Source organism: Corapipo altera, unplaced genomic scaffold (assembly GCF_003945725.1).
Source record: "Corapipo altera isolate COAL_440 unplaced genomic scaffold, ASM394572v1 113, whole genome shotgun sequence".
NCBI lineage: Eukaryota > Metazoa > Chordata > Aves > Passeriformes > Pipridae > Corapipo > Corapipo altera.
The window spans coordinates 5,718,239-5,732,729 of record NW_020884895.1 but is presented as its reverse complement, the minus strand read 5'-3'; the positions used below and the strand labels follow the sequence as shown (position 1 = coordinate 5,732,729).

Genomic DNA, 14,491 nt, shown 5'->3' with positions numbered 1-14,491 from the left:
CCACCCAAGGAAGGGCTGTGACTTCACCCACTTCCCAAACAGGCCCTTTCAGTTGACCTCTAGGCAGTTTTCATGACTGTAGCCAGAAGAGATGTGCGAGGCAAGGCTAGATTTATTTTATTTTTAAATATATGACTTCTCTGACACACATTAATTTTCTGGTGAAAGATTCCTGTGGATATAGCACTATTTAGAACACAAACGACACGCTGCCAGGGCAAGAAAATAAGGAAGCAAGTGTGTTACTCTGTGACCTAGATCTCCTCCTGGAATCCCCAAGCTCCTTTCCCTACTCAGAGCACTGTGCCTACAAACCACTGTGGATTTTCCACCGGATGAGTTACAAGTCACAAAAATATGTGGAACAATTGACTTGGCTTAAGCTGCAATGCCTTTTCTTCAAAAGCAAGCAGAGAGGTTCCTAACTTATGAGTCCTGCATAGTTGACATCTTTTTAAGTTGATGTCACCCACCACAGCTGTAACTTGGCGCTTCTAGTAAAACTCTGCTCAAGCTTTGCCTTTCCCTATGTTTCTCCACTAATCCATTATGCAAAAAGTCCCACATCTATCTTGGGGTAACAACAGAACCTTAGGAACCCCAAAAATGAGTATTTTTTTTCCATAGGTTTGCTATGTATAGATGCCACAAGTTCTCTTTGGAATGCTTTAGAATTTACGCATGTAACACTCCTTTTCGAAGCATAAATTTAAAGATTTATATAACAGATTAAACTGCTTTCCAAATCAGACAAAAAATGAGTCCAAGACTTATGTGCTTCCGAATTCGCTGAAGTAAAATGTTCACATTAATTATACTGTTTTCTCCCAGGTGACAGTTTTTGTCCCATGTTCTCAGTTCCCTCACAACCCAACACCAGACCTCCCAAGAACTACAGACACAGGGACCCCAGGACTAAGGCATTTCAGAGGATGACAGTTATGCTATGCCATGTAACACTTGATCTTCTTCCAAATATGCTACAAGCCACATCTGACTGCAGATGACTGAAAAGCAGCCTGATGAAAATGAGAAGCTTTAACAGGGGCAGTCCGAGTCTAAGTCAACATCACTGGGGCAATCCCTGCAACTGCCTCTACACGGGCATACTGCAAGACAAAAACTGGGATTTTATTTACTTTATGTTACGATGAAAAGGAAATTCAGTTGAAACACACAGACCACCATGCAGACAATCACAGCATGTGTGAATAAAAAGAAAAAATAATAAAAAACCCCCAGCCTTAAAAAACACACACACACAAAAAAAAACCACACCAAAAAAACCCCACAAAAAAAACCCACAAAAAAAACCACACACACACAAAAAAAAAAAAAAAAAGAGGGAATGCTTGTTCCTGTAGGCTACAAGGAGGCCAATATGCTGAGAAACTTCAGTTTCAGTCAACTTCAGCAAAGAGAATGGTAAAACAAAACTGGATGGGTCAGTGAAAGCAACTTTGGTCCACGACAGCCCATTTACCACAGCTCCCAGCTTGAGCCAAGAATGAGGATGGGCCAGAGTCTGTCCATCCACTGGGGTGGACTTTCAACCAGGAATTTCATGAACTGCAACAGCACAGGGAATATCTTCGTGATAACCAAAATTGAACGGTTCAGCACAAAAGGATTTTGTTTTTAGAAGAAGTTAAATATAAAAGAAGCTAGGAATTAGGCCAGTGGAAAGGTATGTCAACAATCTCTTCTAAGCTGCATTCACAGTCATGAACTCAAAAACATACTAGTTACTTGCTTATCATAAAAAGAATGAAATGTGCATGAGAAAAGGTAGCAATGATCTTGGCTAAAGAGCAGAACATCACCTCAGGGGTGCCAATGGTAGGAAATAATACAATGTATTTTATCTTTTATTTAGAGCAAAACCCCAGCATCCCTAATGTGGTTTCCATTTGCAATTTACATAATTAAGTGACCTCCTCACAGTTCAAAGGTAAGGGCTCAAATATCCTCACCTACTCCTCAAGTTACTTCCCATTTCCCAGATGGTCAGTCTCCAGAAAACACCTTCTGAGCCTCAGCCACTTGTTGGTTAAATCCATTCTGACGGCTCATTAGCAGAATAATTTATCAGCTGTTGCAAGAAAAGCTGTTACAAATTTGTTTTCTATGTAAATCAGGTTCCATGAACTAGGATGGAATTCTAGCCTTTTCAAATGCATTTTAATGTGAAATGCTGACATCGAGTCTTAAGTTCATTTGATTATTTTTTCTGTTTATGTTATTAGCAACCAGTTTTTCTGGCACTCTTTTCTGTTCCAGTTCAATCACTCGGTTGAATTACTTGAACTCTCGCTGAACTGCACCAAAAAAAGGAAAATTAACTAATGCCTCATTTGATCTTGTGACCATAAAACTTGTGTTTTCATTCCCTCTTTAACCTTTGACCATCTATTTTTTCCCTTAATTTGTGTGTTATGTACCTGATACTTTTAAATTTGTTTCTTTTATTCATGAAAAAAGAATCTGCTCTGATTGTTGATCTGCCCCCTGTTCATTTTAACCACTGAGTTCATTAATAAGCATACACTTAAAATCATTTCTTCACAGTCCATCATATATATATATATATATATATATATATTATCTGACTTACTGTATGCTCTTTACCAGAAGTGCATGGCTGTTTTCACAAAACATGTCAACTAAGCTAATAGAAAAAACAAGTTACAAGAGTGAAATGGCTGATTTTGTAAAAGCTCATTTGCCAGTTTATTACTTTATTGAAATCCTCTCCCTTTCATATTGTTATGATGGACTTTAACTTGACCTACGCTACTAGGCTTATCTTTTTCTAAAAACAGCTGTCAAACGCCTGAACAGATCATAAAACATCATTAAAACACATGCAGACCTTAATAAAATATGGTCCATCTACAGCCAAAAGAAATTAAGTGAAAGGGGAAGATTTCATGAATACCATTAATGAGGACAAAGATTCCAAGTGTGGCTCACATTTGACACCAATACCCTCCATTTCTGTGAGTATTAAACTCATGGATGCTGATCCTACACACATATGCTCAGTACCACCCCCCCCCCCCGATTATTCAGATCCCTTGACTTGAATAGTTTCTTATATTTGTTCACTAAATTACAATAAGAACACCACACATGACCTTTATTTACAAATACGGGTGCAATAACCCACTGATTACAATTTCTGTTTCTGTTAATTTGGTGAACTGGAGACTTGGCATCCAAGTACAGCTTCCAGACCTGCCATCCCTGTTGATGGCCATGAAGACACAGGGTCCCTGGTCTTCAGTGACCAGGTCACGAAAGGTCTCAGCTTCTCCTAAGTAAATAAAAGTCAGTATCACTACTGTCATTCCCCACAGCCTGCAGACTTCCTGTTGTTTTGCAGCAATATCCATTATCTCCCAGCATCAGCACCGCTGAGACTAGGGGAAGCTTTTACCTTTGTTAACTTGAACTTACAACAGCTTTCTGCTGACAAGAAGGAAACCAGGATCAAGGGCTGATGGTACAAGTGACACATTAACACAGTCTTCCGCGAAACAAGCCTTGCTCTTCTCCAGATGGCAACACTCATGAGCTGAGACACAAAAGAGCCTGTCCTTGAGTTTTCTCTACGACATCCTACTTCATGCACACCTATGATATGCAGTCTAATTTTTTAACTACACAACAAAATTAGTCAATGTCAAGAAGATTTTACACTGTATTTCTAGTTCTTTCATATAATAGAGCAGGAAAAGGGTCATTTCAGGTTACACGACTTCACCATGGGCATATGGCAGTGAACCCAGAGCAAAAACATAAAATCTCCCTCTCCTCTATAGCAGATGGCACACTGATCAAGTAAGATATAATCTAATGCTAACTGCACTACTATTGCTGCCATTATCTATTGAACAAAACCAGCATAAAGCAGTAAAGACAGAAAAAACCCAAGGCAGGAGAGGTGAAGCAGGAGGAAGACAACAAGGAAAAAACCAGAGTAAACCAGCTGTAAGAGAAGACAACCCATTGCACCAGAAGAGGCCTCTTTTCAGGTACATTTAAGATTTAAAATGTATGAATGGCAGTAGACAAGGAACAGCCAGTGGCCCTTATCCTATTTTAGAGGATGTTCCCATAGAGCTTGAGATACTGGCCCAGTTCCCTCTGCTCTTGCACAGCACTGGGCACCTGCCAGGGGCTAAATAATCCCGGTTGCTTAGATAATTATATATTTATGATTCTGCCGAGAATTCTTAGTCGAAGCTTACTTCTGAACTGTAAAATGCTTAGAGAACCAGTGTAGAAAGTTCTCTGACAAATGTTACTTCAAAATGGAGCCTCAACTTCTTAATTTTTTAAGGACGTTCCATTTCGGGTTTAGTTGACTCATTCCATGATGACCTTTAACGGTAGAAAAAGGGGAAAAGGGGTGTTTTCCTTCTGAAGCAGAAAGAGATCTTGCTAATGTGTTTAACTTGCTTTCTGTAAAGAAACAGACATTTCAAAAACCCTTCCAAAAATGGTTCAGAATACAACGTACATACAATTTTTAATGCTTATCACAGTATGCCCCCTACCACACGACACAATTTTTCTTTTGTATCACATTATTAGCATTTCCTCTTCCACACATAAACCACTAGATCAACTAATTCATGCTGATCAAAGAAATAGAACTGATGTATAAACATTCTGAAATATAATTTCTCAGCCATAACAAATTATCAGACAAAATACATTGCACTTCACATTCCTTCATTGGTAATAGCATCCACTGATTTCAGAAGGAGCAGAACAGTCTAAAATTTCATGTTGTCACTTACTTTAGACTATTTTAGAAACTGCTAGAAATATATTTTTTTTTTTCCCTTTTAAAGCTGCACTCCATAAACTGTACAACCAACAGCCTCAACAATAAATTTCATGGGCACTTTTAGGCCCTACTGTTCAAAGTGCTTTCAAGCCTGGTTAGCTTTATGCATGCGAGTGCTCCTTATTTATATCTCAAAACAACTACTCCTACATTCAAAGTTATATGTATGCACATGCATTTGTATTTCATAGAATAAGGGCCTTAGTCTTGCAGGGTTATTTATTTTTAAGCCAACATCTTCAGCACTGTCAAGTTTCATAAACTCTTGAAAGCAGGGGTCCCTGTGCTCAGTATAATCACAACTGACCTTCAGCTCTACCACCTTACAAAGTTCTGCCCATCTCCAGATACTCCGTCGTATATACTTACACTGGAGAGACGCCACTCAGCTCCTCTTGAAACAAAGCCAATTTTGCAATTCCAGTGCAAAAACCTTGGAGCTGGTGGCACAGACCTCCAGCTGTCCTTGGCAGCTGCCAGCAGAGGCAAAACTTCCACACCAAACCCCTCCAGTTCTGGGTGCAGGCTCCTGCCCTCTCCCTCATTTGTCTTCCTCTGCATGAAACCATTTTAACATAATGGACTGGCAGAAGGTTAATGGCAGATAGATCAGCATTTAGATGGGTTTAGCTGCTGGAGAACCACAGGTTAATATTCATTTATTCCTTCACCTCTCTTCTAAGGAGTGGTAGGGTCACAGGACAACCTAAAGGCACCATAGAGGGGTTCAAAGTAAAAAATCTTGCTCCAGTCTTGGGGGAATTTCTGGAGACATATTCCAATCCCTTCACTGAACGGCCTTTTTTCTTTGGAGTGACTTATCCTCCCTATCTCCTCCAAGCACTCCTGCTGTTTCTGGGCTAAACAAGTTGGGTAGATAATTACACTGAAATGTTGCACCCATGGAATTTCCCAGCCCAAGACATTTAGCACCTGCAGAGTTGTTCTATAACATCTCTTACAGACAGGAACAGTTGATGTAACAAACAATAGGTGTGTCGCACCTTCAAAACACACTATGACGGCTTTACCTAAAAGCAGACAGCATTAAAAAGAATGGATTCAAATCACCTAGTTTGTATTGCCCCCAAGACTATGTGGACATGCATTAGCTTTTGATGACACCAGTTTTCTGGAGAATAAGTAACACAGGCTCACTGCCTATCCTCAGACTTCGCCTGTGGCAGTTTGTAATAAACAAGAACATCCCCTATTCTTTTCTGCATGAGACCTTTTCAACCGATGAGGGTGCTGATGTTTGACAAACCAGTCATGTAGTAAAAGATGGAGCTAACAACCCAGGCACAGTGTTTTCCAGGATGCCTCTCAGAAGGCCACCATGTTGCCTTGCTTGTTTGATTCCTTCACAGGCCTTTTTGGGTGCAAAATTAAACCCATCACAGCAATCTGTCATGTAAGAGCCTCAAACTGTACCTCCCACCTTTCTCTAAGTTTCTGGGTTTTGCACAGTCCTTTATATATATTGAGATGCACATATACGTGCCTGCATAGATACATGCACAGATAAGCACACTCCTATTGCCACACAAATTTATGCACACACAGAGACCTGCTTCAGTAACTTGCAGAAGACAGAAAGACAAACTGTTTTGCTTCCAAAACTCACATCGTACCCTGCAAGGTACGATGGAAAACCTCTCTTGGGCAAGCTACCTGATCCATCACATAAGAAAATTTATTTGCTAAAGCCTTTGCTGAAATCCTGACATCATCTTTTACTTAGACCAAGGCTTTAAATTTTTATTTCCAACACATCCATTAATCCTTGTGACTGTGGATTAAGTGCCCAGTTATCAGTCTCTAAATGAACCTTCGAAATCCTAGAAAAAGTAGCATTATACACTTATTTTCCTGCACTTAACAGGTCTTTTTCGTTAAGCCTTTGCATCTTTCCTTTGAGAGGGTGAGGAACATTAAAGCTGACTGAAGAATGGGAAAGAGAACTTACACCCACTGGACACAGCCATATCCTCTTTTAGCAGGCTATATCACAATATAAATATTTTATTTTTTAAAAAATTGCCAACAACTACAATGTATTTTTAAGGAGTAACTGGAATTTTACCCTATTTAGTTATCAGCTATGTATCATATATCATGCAAAAAATAAGCTTCTTTTAATTACCTCTAAAACAGAAAATCTAAGGAAAAAAAAAGAGGATGTGTAAATTGTTTTACTATTTTTTTTTACTATTGAGAAATGGAACTGACAATCAGGATTAAAAAATGATCCAAAATGCTACTACCATTTCTCAAGGGAATCAGAAATTAATTTCTTATTCAAATACATGTGTTGAACATGGGCAGCCAAGCTAAACCAAGTCCTGTTTGGGAGATGTACACAAACTGCTTTTTTCAGCAACCTCTGGCCCCCATTTTGTTTACACACATCAGAGAAAAAAATATCATAGTAAGAACCTATAAAAGCCTTTTTTACTATACTGATGAAGTTATGATTACTTTTGGAGTGATGAAGAATGTGTCTAACTTGTCTCTTGGATGTAAATTCAAACTATTTCAAAGTTAATTAGAGGTGAGTAACTGTTTAGAAATCTCTTGAATAATAAAATACAATAACTTATAGCACAAAAACAACCCTTAAAGAAAAGAGCACTTCACTACAAGTAACAGTTGGGCATATTTTATGATCACTGTAACAACTACCATGCCCTGGGGACTGAGCAATTCTGAATTTCTAATATAATTTGTAGGGGGAAAATTAGGACAAAATGCAGCAACATTTCAAGTACAGTCTCTCAGTATTTTAAAATTTTATGAAGTATAAGGACTAGGTTAATATGAAATGAGTCATGTTTTTAAGAGAAGCAGTAATACAGATCAGTATCTTAAATCATAACTAAAATAACACTCAGTTACTACAAAATAAAAAGAAATCAGAGTAGCTTTTTACTGGAAGAAGGTCAACAACAACAATGAAAGTTTAGCAATACTAGAAAAGGCTGAGAACACTGCTCATTTCAGGTTTGAGAAGCTGAAATACCAGGTTAAGTGACCATATAAACACGATGCTTTTTCACTCAACAAATCTGAATCACCAGCTGAAATTCATCCCAAATCAATACAAACTCTACACATTATCAACTCTGAGCCTAAAAAATCAGACTATTAAATGACATACACATTTGGTGCAAATCTGCTGATTTCAGGTGTGTATTTGCTTTACTTAGTGCCAAATATATTACATTTCACTCCATGTCATCTTTGGGAGTGAACAGAATTGCTTACTGCATTTCAAAGTAAAGTAGTTACAGCCAAGCAAACTCTCCTGGAGTGTCATTTTCCTCACAGGGCAAAGACAGTGGCTATTTACACATTGCTTAGACCCATGCCCACACACAAACCAAAGGAAACAGCTCTAGGATCCAAAATTCAGGTTTCAAAGCAAGTGGTCCAAAATATCATCCCTTTGACTTCTGTACTCAGCATAATGATCTAGAGATGCTTCAAATATAAAACTCAGGCTGGCACTTTATCCATTTATTTCTTTAGGCTGCAGTTACCATTCTTGTACACCTCAACTGTGACAACACAAGAACCCAAGACTGCTGAAAAAAGACTATTTGATCAAAGCTGAAACAGTAAGTTACAGTCCTTCCCTTCAGACCTCACCTCTGCTTTCCATATGCACACCTACCAGGAATCACCAGCAAACCATGAAGACAATCTGAAAATATAAGCTTCCAATAGTCTGTAACACTGACTAACATTCCAGAGATGGAAAGACTGCACCAACCAATCCCTTTCCTACAGAAGCTAAGATTTTAACTTCACTGGTCTTGCACTGACAAATGGCCTGAAGCAAAATACACCTTACACTGTAGAGTTGGGTTTTTTTAATAGGAGAAGCTGTTTAATATTGAAACAAACTGCAGAGAGCACCCAAGTGAGGGCAACAGAACACTCAGCTCGGCTACAGCTTGCCCCAAACAGGCTTTTGGCCAAAAGAGGAAGCAACACCAGCTACCAACAGGATGAGCCATGTTAGTGTCAAAGTCACACTTCTCGCTTCAGAATTAACACGCTGCCCTACGTTCCACAGGATAAAAACCAGGTGCGACTGTAACGTTTCTGTCAAACAGCATAATGGTCTAGAGGTTCTTCAAAAAAACTACAATTAGCACTGTGTGCTAAAAAGTAATTATTCTAGAAAATACGATTTGCAATACAAGTCTGCTAATGGCGCGTGAGCAGGAAGGAACCACACCAGCTTCAGTCAATTAAAAAGGTACTTACCATTGGCAGTGCATTGATATGCAGAAGTTTTCCTTTCGAGCGCCTCTTGCCACAGAAGGGTGATGCTGACAAGGAAATAAGGAGACGAAACAGGACGCATTAATATTTATTATTTTGAAAATGGTGGTGTTAACACACAATAAAATGTTATCAAATATGGGCCTTGCAGCCTGCTCTGTTCAGGTTGCTGAGTGGTTACCACTGAGTTTGCACAGCCTGGAGCAGAGCACAGCAGAGCTGGGGTTTTGCATATCCTGTCACTCCCCACATCACACATCGGCTCCTGCGGGGAGCCTGAAACACAGACCTTTGAACAAACAAGCCTGGTGAATGAACACTTGCACCATTAGACCTCTAGACGGTCGCACCCATTCAGCAGGAGCACACACAAACAAAACAACCCGGGTAGAAAAAATCCTGATGTCTGGATTTTGCCTTAACTCTCTGGAAAAAGCTTCGGGAAGGCAACTAGGCAACTGACAGTATCTTCTGCCCATGCCAAATTTCTTCTGGAAATAAACCTCAGCTACCAACACCTAAACACTCTGAAAAGCCCCGAACAAAAATCAACATTCCAATGCTTTGACTTCCAAAATGGTTACATCCACTGTGAAGCAGTAAAAAAAATAAATATCTGCTTTTCAAACACATCTTGCGCTAAATAACTCTGTTTATGTACAGAGGTGTACCCATGTGCCCAGACAGTTACCAACTCCTGCAGTGACCTCAGTAATTAAAAAAAACCAGCTCATAATAATTGCTGCCAATATTTGACAACATGTACATAATAGAAATCTTCCTAGCACAATATTCAAGAGAAATCTAGCCCACGTTCATAACCCCAACAAAAATATAATCCAAACAAATCCACACTCTCCTACATTTCAGTAATTCTCGCTGCATGTCAATAATAATTTTATGCATCTAAGAATGAAATAGTTCAGTATAAGCAAACAGATTCTGATGTCCATCCACTGCAACATTCATTTTTATATTCGGCAATGACAAATGATTTCTGTTCACACCAATATTCCTGAGCGACTGCCCTTCACACAAATACTTACCAGACGACTTTTCTTTAGGATATAATCTAATCGCCCACTCAAAGAGCAGGAAGGGTGACAGATGGACATGGGTGACTAATAAAGTATTATCAGACTATTTTTAGATTAAACTCTTTACAAAGCATCTGTAACCTGTGCTAAAAAACTTTTACTGTGACTAAAGAATAACTATGGGGTTTGGGGCTCATGATCAACACGAGGTTCTCAGGTACAATTTTCAAGCTCAACAAGTAGGAAACAAATTATTATAAAGCCATTCTTGGACCCAGCCAAAAAAAAACCACAAACAAACAAAAAAACACACAAACAAAACAAAACCAAAAAAACCCAAAACAAAACAAAAAACAAAACCAAAACAACCTGCAGCATTTGGGCTTACTTTATTCTTAGAAGATCCCACACAGCAGGTAGAAACGTCACCTTCACAGTGCAAGCAAGAGGCACTGCAGAGGATGCTGAGGAATGCTGGGAATTGAAAGAATTTGCAAACATGCTCTTATTTCCTTGCTTAGTTGTACTGGGGCAGCAGAAATTATGTAAATAGGTTGAGGAAAACTATTCCTCAAGTGGCACCGTATCCTATGCAAGGCCACTCAGAAAGTCTGCTTTTTCCACAGCCAGAGCCACAGACCAGCACAGAAGGGAAAGCTTTAACACATCGCTCTGCAGACCCCATTAAAACGTTACTTGCTTATAAAAAGAATTTTCCTTAAAAGCTGAACAAAACACCAACTAACCAACGAATATTCCTTATGAAAAACAGTCTCAATCATTATAAAAGCTGTGTGCAGAGAAAGGCAGAGGAGGGCCCCGCTGCCCTGTTCCAAATGTGACGCTTGGTTTGGGTTATTTCATTTGGGAAGGAACACGGCAAACGTAAATAAAAGGATGATTGCACAAACATAAACCATTTTCGTCAACGAAAAAAGGCCTTCTTTGGTACATACTGCCCAAACTGTCTCCTTCCAACACCTCTTTGCCCTTGTGCAATCTTGAGTGCAGTACTTATCATCAGAGCCAGAGAGGGAAACCTTTCCGCCTGATCCGTGGAAGAGGCTTCTTGTCCTTCGCTTTATATCTAACAGGGCAGTGACACGGAAAGAAGCTGGAAGCAAAGACTCAAGAGAGCAGAGAATGAGAAAAGAAAGGGCTCACTGACTTCATTCCTCACTCAATGTTAATTGGTTGTAAGTTCCAGTTTTAAATAAGGGCGCTTGAAATGACACATAAACATTTAGAAAACTCTGCGATGTCCTTCTTCAGAATCGAGTGCTGAGTACAAATGCCTCATCAGCAGCTTTTCTTCTTTCCAAATTTATCCTATTGGATTTTGGCATGCACCTTGAAACAGTGCAGGTGACAGTTATAATTTATTGATTTTAGACTATCTCTTGCCTTTATATTCTGACCTGTTATGGTGATTTAAACAGGTGCCCAGGCGCAGTAACTGCTACACTATGTGACACTTAAAAATAATCCACCAGATGCCCTTGAAGTTGATAAAGCACACCTGGGGAATGCACAGTAGCTTGTGAGTTTGGATCCTTCATCTTGGAGAGGCTGGGAACAGTTCACCACTGCCTGATGACTTAACACACTAAACGTGGCCTGAAGACTGCTCCCCTCGACTTAAAAATAAAGAAGATTTTGCCATGTGTGCAGTGACCTGCTCACAGACAGCACTCACCAGCCTTGCCCACACCAGCTCTTTCTGCACAGAATGGCACACTTAATGCCCATGTCCCTCTGGGACACTGTACCCAAACAGTCAGTACACCACCACACATCATCTCCTCCTAAAGAGCATCCTGAGGCCATAAACTCGAGGCCAGAGCTTGCACACAGAGGTTGGGGCAAACAGGTTGCACAAGACAGGCAGTTCCCACCTGCAGGGCCAAAAACGAACACACCAAACCAACTACATCAAAGAGGCAAATAAATAACAATCCATGCTGATAGCACAGACAGGGCTGCTGCTATCAACCAAGTAATAATCATGTGGTACAAAGGAAGCCACAGATAAAAACAGCCCTGGAACCACACAGTGACAAATCCAGTTATAAACACGTAGCTCAGATGTACACTGATGTTATTCCTTACCTGCTTCCAAACATAATCAGTTCAAAGCAAGGATTTCTCTACAAGCTATTGCAAAAATCCTTAGCCATTTTCTTCCAGAAAGGCCACCATTCAAGTTACTTTCTCCTCTCCAGCCATTACATGGTGTTTGTGCCACGGCTAAACCCGCGATTTTTGCGTGAGCTTTGAATTGCTCCTGTTCCCCCTGTGAACTTCTGCACTTGTGTTTCTCTTCTAATCCTCTTAGGATCACACTGTTTATACTACTTTCTGAGATTTTGGTGCTATTTGAGCCCTAACAACAAATTTAGTCACTAGATGTTGTGCTTTGCGAATTACAAAAGCCTTCTAAGGACATGGTATCTTTTCTTCTAAATTATCCTCAAGTATCCAGCTTTTATCTGGATTCAGTATCTGGAAAAAGCGTCCAAATCAAAACAGAATTAAAAATAACTACATCCTGGATATTCCCCTCAGTAACTAGGTTGTAAAAAGCATCAGACAATAATTTTAAAAGCCTAAATTGAAAACTAATCACTCCATTGAATCCTTCCTTTCATTTGGTTAACAGGCACACACAAAACTAGCGGTGATTATACCACTGCCATGCTTGGAACATAAACAAGAGAAAAACAAAGCTACTTCTTTTAATCACAGTTCCACAGCAAGGTATGGCAATTCTTTTAAGCAATTTAGCATGTTGACAATAACATCTGCTTTTCAGATCTAACAGTGACGCTGAACTGAGATAAATACAAAGTCAGAAAATTCAGGAGAAACAAATACATATAATTGTGGGGAGGAGGAATCAGCACCACACACAAGACATTGTGAAAAACTGTCATTACTTGCAAGTAGGAGGTAGCAATAGGGATCCTAGTGACAAAATAACACCCACAGACTGCTCCAATAGTTCATTCTGGGAGCAGGGAGTGGCACAGCACCGGGAGTGTGCTCAGATGGAGAGGGGCATCACAGAGGGTATTTTACAAGAAGCCTCATCAGCGAGCACTGAAAACATCCCAAGACCTGCCCAGAGACAGATCCACCCATATTCCTGAACTCTGTCTGAAACAGCTTTTCTCTGTCAATTGAGAAACTTTTATTTCCTGATCTTTTTTTCCATCTTTTACCTTTATTACATCAGAAATATAGAAAAACCTGACGTAAGCTGACTTTCTGGATGTTTCAGAGGTGAAATTTTTAACTTGTATATTCATATCACATTAAAGTTGCCCAGCTTTCCACGTGTCAGAAGTATTCTTTCAAAGAACAACTACCTGTCTGTCTGAGGACGTATGTAAGCCAACAATCAAAACAAAGCAAGGTATCTGAGGGGATAAAGAGTAAGAACTGGGTAAGCAGACAGCACTGTTATGGAAAAAAGATCATCCATATATAGGAATCACTCTTCAGAAGTACACAGAAAGAGGATTCACTGTGCAATGAGAAACACAGAGCAAATCAGACCAGAGAAAAGGAATACTGTAGCAGCTATACACAAGTTTAAACACCAGTTTCTGTAACAGTCAAAAAATTGAGGCACTCACAGAAAACAGCTCACAGCCCACTGAAAGAGAAGGAAGCTGAACTGCTGGAGAGGAAACCAACTTAGCCAGCTCCATTAAAAACCCATAACGCAGCCCAGTAATCTTGTCAATACCAATCAGCTGGTACCACTGAGATGGAGGAGGGTGAGTTGTGCTGCAGCACCATTTCACTTGCAAGGCATTTAAATGAAATTCATTAGTAAGTAATCCAATTCGCATAAACTGTAAGTTAAAGGATCCTAGAGAATGAAGTTAAACCCAGTCTAGACTGGGAAAGGGTATGAACAGTTATTACTCAAAGCACTGAGTGTTACATGAAGGGACTCTGGCCTCTGGAGCAGTCACAAAACCCCACCTTCACAGACTGCTACCTGCAGGATGGCAGCCCACCTGTGAAAATTCCAGGTAGTTTCCAATTTGTGAGGTTTTCTTTCTGAAAATAGTGGGACATGACGGTTGACTAGTGACATATTGATAATAACAGCAGCATACTGACAAATAATTTTTTGGTGATTTTATTCTAGAACTGAGTTTTAAATTTAAGATTAATCAGAGAAAATAGCCTGTCAACCTGAGTGCTCTCAGCAGACTCACCTCAAATTGGAAAGAGAAAAAAATTTTTCGCTCTCTTAAAAACAACAACAACAAAAAAATCTACTTTGTAG

The 14,491-nt window shown here is 39.6% G+C and overlaps 1 protein-coding gene across 4 annotated transcripts in view; it reads right to left on the bottom strand.

Annotated features, from left to right (window-relative positions):
- The window catches only part of TBL1XR1 (transducin beta like 1 X-linked receptor 1), a 110,551-nt gene that overhangs the window by 53,181 nt on the left and 42,879 nt on the right, over positions 1 to 14,491 (bottom strand). For all 4 annotated transcript variants that reach the window (XM_027647308.1, XM_027647306.1, XM_027647310.1 and 1 more), the window contains one exon: positions 9,134 to 9,198. The gene's annotated coding sequence lies outside the window, so the exon portion shown is untranslated. The remainder of the gene's footprint in view (positions 1 to 9,133; positions 9,199 to 14,491) is intronic.